Genomic DNA, 6,083 nt, shown 5'->3' with positions numbered 1-6,083 from the left:
GGGCAGTTAACAGCCCAACTGCTCCTCTGTGCACACACTTTTATAAACAGTCCTGTTCAGCCCTGCTTTTTTATCCTATTTTAAGCATGCCATCTTTTTCCTGTATAGGGGTCTTGACTGATTCAATAACTCTAGATTTCATGTGAAAGATGAAATGAATAATGCAGGAAGCTAAAGGCAGGGGGACCAGTTCAGGGTCCCTTATCTTTTAAGAAGTATTTCCTGAGCAGTTGCCTCGTGCCTAGTACAGCAGGAAAGAAGAGAAGCAAAGTCCCCACCTCAAGGAGTTTTCATTTTATACAGTAGATAAATAATAAACAAGTAAATAAATAAAGGAGGTAATTTTAGGCTCTAACCTGAGCTCTCCTGGAAATACAGTGCGAGGACAGAACAAAAGGGTGGAACCTGCTTTAGCGAGGTTGATCAAAAAGGCCTTGGAGGAGAGGACAAAAAAGAGATTGAGAAGGTAAAATCAATCATACTGATGAATGACTACATATGAAAAATAAAGAAGTAAAAGGCATTTAAGGGACGCCTGGGTGGCTCAGCGGCTTAGCGTCTGCCTCCAGCTCAGGGCGTGATCCCAGGGTCCTCAGATGAGTCCTGCATCCAGCTCCCCTCAGGGAGATCTTCTCCCTCTGCCAATGTCTCTGCCTCTCTGTGTGTGACTCTCATTAATAAATAAATAAAATATTTTTTTAAAAGGCATTTAAGTTCATCCCAAGATTTCTACCTGAGTAACTAGGAAGAAATAGCACAACCTCTCTCTCTAGCAGATGTGAAATAGGCCTATGATCTCTGACAGGGATTGGCAAACTATAAATTCGTCTTGCCCCTTATTCTGTAAACTGAATATTGTTGAAACCCAGCCATACTATGTCATGTATTTGTTGTTGGGGGTTGCCAGCAGCTTACAACAGTAGAGTCGTATGGTTTCAGCAGAGACTGCGTGGCATGCAAAGGTAAAAACACTATCCGGCTCTTCGCACACAAAGTTTACTGACCCCTTCCTCCATGGCATGTGGCCACAGCACCATGATATAAGGAACTGAGAAGAGGTCCACTTCCTCTAGGAATTTTCAGGCAGCTACAGTGACCCTTCCCGTCCTTGAGTGACCTGGGGGAAATTCGCACTCCAGCTTCATCAGTACATGGGAGTGGGGTAATCCTACTTTCTCAGCCCTAAAATAAACTTGTCCAGGAACTCTGCTAGAAATGCCCTGTCAGTGATGAAGAAACAAACAGAAAAGAAAGCTCTACCCCCTGGCCTGGGGCAGGACTCTGAGTGGATTTCTGCATGACCAAGCAACCTCTAGTTCTCTGCTCGCTGCTTCTCACGTCTCCATCCCTACTTTCTAAGTCATACTGTTGGTTCTGGCTGATAGTAACACCTAATCCACCCAACAATATCTACATCAGTGAAAATGATTAGGATCAGAGAATCATCCCTGGCTCCCACTTTGCAGCCTCTGAGGAAAGCTCTATCCCTGTCTACAAGTCAAGACTGGATAGAAGCCTCTGCTTGCAGAGAAGGAGCAAGTATTGTCCTAACATGGGTCACAGTTGCAGGCAAATTTATTGATGCACTATGTCATCTACAAAATAACTTGTTGCAGAGTTGAATTAACATTAGCCCCAAGGATGGCTGATGTTTAAAATAATATAAAGTATTTTATTTCAAAATAAGACTGTGTCCACAAGATTATCTCTGTTCCTATTTTAAGCTTTTAATCCAATAAACAGCACAAACTGCCCTACCATCATTTGCTTACCCCCTTGTTACCACTTTCTATGTATCTATTTTTGGCCTTGCTTTTAGCCACAGGATTGAGTCTGAGAGCAAGCAGATAGGACTCAAGAAAGATAGATGACGGTTTAAATTCATTCTCCCAGAATAAAAACCAAAACAATCTTCTCCCATCCAAAGAGCATTCAAAGCTGCTTAGCTAATTGCCAATTGTGAGCAACCATAAACATGTGACAGATTTACGGGATTCTAGTCCTAATGTTCATAGTGTAAACTCTCACTTGGCTGATCATAAATTCATATGCTTTAGAGCAAAATAGCTGTAGACAGTGTCAGGTGAAAGCACACATGATTTGAGTATTAAACGAGCTTCAGCAGAGTGCTTGGATGGCTCTAGATTTCAGCTCAGGTCTCAGGGTTGTGAGATGGAGCCCCACATCGAGCTCCACACTGGGTATGATACCTGCTTAAGATTGTCTCTCTCCCTCTGCCCCTCATCACTCTCTAAAAATAAAAAATAAAAATAAAAATAAATGAATGAATTTGAGCTGTGGCCCTTACTCCGTGTCCCCACTGGACAAGTCTAGCCTACAGATTCTTATTTGAAAAGTGCAGGGATTGATTCCACAGAGTACCTTCCAGTACTAAAAGTCTATGGATTTCTATCTGGTATAGTTTAACCACTTACTTTATCGTAATATAGAAACTATCGCACACAAAGGTGAACTCTAAGATAGCTGGTTAGTGGTATAACTGAGTTTGGAATCAAAGTCTTTGATATTTTATTTTAAATTAAGTGTGTGTATGTGTGTGTGTCTGTGTCTGTGTCTGTGTCTGTGTAGGTGTTCTGAAGACCTCAAGATCATAAGAATGCAATAGTCCTGGCACCAGGCCTAACTATGTGTGAATTTCTGCATCTTTCTGTTCTTAGACCAGAAGGGACCATAGAGGTTGTGCAGTGACACCATATTTATAAATTATTTTAAGAATTTATAAGTAAGAACTTGTAAGACACCCCATTGGATTACCAAAGCAGGAAGCACATCTCAGACTCTAGAATATTTGAGGGGCTGAATGCTGATGGTATTTGTACTGATTTTCAAAACAAGTGATATTTCCCAAACTTTCTTAATAATGAATGATTTATCAAAAAAGCTAATAATTCAATGTCATTTGTTGATTTTTTTCTAATTAAAAATCATTTTCTAGGAATCATTAACTGCTTAGTATAATGTCTTTGTTGTGGCATTATTTTAATTTTACTATAGAAATAGGATTATGCCAATTTCCTTTGCCTCAGAAGTCTTGGAATGGAAAATTCTGCTTGTGGAAGTACATGTTTGTTGGTTGATTTTAAAATAAAATTGTACTTTTAAATAACACTGGTCTCCATCACTCGAGGCATTTCGTTGAGAACATAACCATTTAGTAAATTTTTTGTTCTGAAATGTAAATGTAGTTTGGCCAATTTCATTCACTGACAAAGGGAATCTTGTAACCAAACAATATGAATTCAGCTTATTTATTCATGATACTTTAACACTGTGCATAATTAAAATCAAATGTCACTGCCCTGCAGAAGACATTAATAGATATTGCTCCAAAGAAGACATACAGATGGCAAACACGTGTGAAAAGATGCTCAACATCACTCATCATCAGGGAAATGCAAATCAAAACCACAATGAGATACCACCTCACACCTGGAAGAATGGAAAAAATCAGCAACACAAGAAACAAGTGTTGGTGAGGATGTGGAGAAAAAGGAAATCTGGTGAGGGGAATGCAAACTGGCACAGCCATTGTGGAAAATAGTATGGACATTTGAGTATGAAAACTCAAAAAATTAAAAATGCAACTACAATGTGATCCAGTAACTCCACTACTGGGTATTTACCCAAAGAATAGTAAAACACTAATTTGACAAGATATATGCCACCCTATGTTTATAGCAGCATTATTACAATAGCCAAACTGTGGAAACTGCCCACGTGAGCACTGATAGATGAAGAGATAAAGAAGAGGTGATATGTATATAAATATTCACACACACAATGGAATATTACTCATCCATAAAGAATAATGAACTCTTGCCATTTGCTACAACATGGATGGATCTAAAGAATATAATGCTAAGTGAAATAAGTCAGTCAGAGAAAGACAAATACCATATGATTTCACTCATATGTGGAATTTAGGAAACAGATGAACAACAAAAAAAGCGACTCTTAATTATAGAGAACAAACTAGTGGTTACTCTAGGGAGGTAGATGTGGAAATGGGTGAAATAGATGAAGGAAATTAAAAATACACTCACCATGATGAGCAATGACTTATATACAGAATTGTTGAATCACTATATTATACATCTGAAACTAACACTGTACATTAACTATACTGGAATTTTTTAAAATTAAAAAAATGAAAGTTTATTCCATCAACTGAAGTCACTAAAAAAAGTCACTGCCTTAGAAATAAATGTTCAGTAGAGGATTTATTAAACACACAGTGGCACATTCATAAAATGGAAGACTATCCATTAAAAATGTGTTTTATGGGACGCCTGGGTGGCTCAGCGGTTGGGCACCTGCCTTCAGCTCAGGTCATGATCCCAAGGATCTAGGATCGAGTCCCGCATCGGGCTCCCTGTGAGGAGCCTGCTCCTCTCTGCCTATGTCTCTGCCTCTCTCTCAGTCTGGGTCTCTCATGAATAAATAAATCTTTTTAAAAAATTTAAAAACTTAAAAATGTGCTTTAGAAAAAAAATATATTGTATACATGAAAATATTCATTATTAATTTAAAAACCAGATTCCAAACTATTTGCACCCTGTGGTCCCCACTTTCTAAGTCTGTATTTAAAATTTTAAAACTGGATTGCATCAGAAAATTCAAGTCAATTTTGAGAAAAACGTTTTGCTAAAAAGTTTTTTAGTATGGTACTATTTTTTTTTTCTTTATCTGGAAAAATTCATTCCTAACATTCTCTCTCCCCATTTTGCAAAAGCCACCACTTCCTTCATCCTCATCAGAATTGATAAGAATTTAAAACGGTATCATTCCATTTCTTTTTAGACTTAAATTTAAAAGCTTCATGGTTCAATTACAGTAAGAGAATCTGAGAATCTAAAGTAATTTGTCTCTAGTTTGTTTTTCCACTTAATGAGGAAGTATACAGTTCTGATAATATAAAAATGATTCAATATGAATCAATTTTCAAAATACCATAAATCATAGATATTGCAACTTCAAAGCAACGTTACTTCCTTGTATAACTGGAAAAGAGGAAACCTCACACACACACCCTGTTCTAATTCCTGACCCCTAGGGCTGTTTTGTACTAAAGAAGCATAATTGCCTTGCGGAGTTTACAGAGAATGGTGTTGGGACATCCTGATCAGCCTAGAAAAGCCATCAGGAAGGAAAGAGAAATGTCAAAGCGTTGGCCTTGTCTTTGCGTCCCTATCAATAGAAGACCTTATGATGGGCCCTAGTTTCTTGTGGTAGGTGGGCCTTAGGACCAAATCTGGGACCAGGGAGGTGAAATAGGATGAAGAGTGACATTGAAATGCGTAAGAATAATAAGTCCCTGTACTGATATTGTAGTAGATGCTGTGGGGGTGCCTGCCCAGTCCTGCTCTGATCTACTTTGCTGGGCTTATTTATCCATTACCTGCCGCTAAGAGTGTTGACTCCCTGTGGCTCCCACTTCCTCCCCTCCTCCAAGCTCTCTACTGAGCAGAGCCAGGCCTGGGAACTTAATCTGTTCTCTCCTCCCACCAGAGCCTGCAGCTCCAATCCAACAAAAACTACAAAAATATAGCCCCCTTATCTCCAGGAAGGGCCACTCTCCAGTGCAGTCTTATGCTCCGCAACCCAGCCCTACCACTCCACTGCACCCATGCACAGGCCAGGGCCAGATGTTACCTTGGATCCCATTTTACCCAGCTCCATCTCTCCTCTGCCCTGGTTACTCAATCTGAGAGGTTTCTCCTGAAGAGCGACTCTCAACAGATCAAAGGAATCCCAAATCATTCAACCTCTGCCTCTAGGGGGCCCAACCTAAGACCGATTTTGGCGTGAGGAAATGATCTTATTTCCTGACCAAGTACCTGGATTCCATCTGTAGATGATCAGCAAGGACACAATGATTGGAGTGACTCATTTTAGACCACTTCCTGCTGAGGAGGCGGTTTTGCCTGGCCCTCCAGACTGGCCTGCATATAGCTGGGTTGCACTATGTTCAAGAAGTAAGGTTGGTCTTGAAGTCTCTGTGTCTGAGCATACCTCTGCCTGTGAAGGGCTGTGGATGTGCATGGTGAAGACAAATTGCCCTT

Source organism: Canis lupus, chromosome 38 (assembly GCF_011100685.1).
Source record: "Canis lupus familiaris isolate Mischka breed German Shepherd chromosome 38, alternate assembly UU_Cfam_GSD_1.0, whole genome shotgun sequence".
NCBI classification, from domain to species: domain Eukaryota; kingdom Metazoa; phylum Chordata; class Mammalia; order Carnivora; family Canidae; genus Canis; species Canis lupus.
This window is presented reverse-complemented; position numbering follows the sequence as displayed.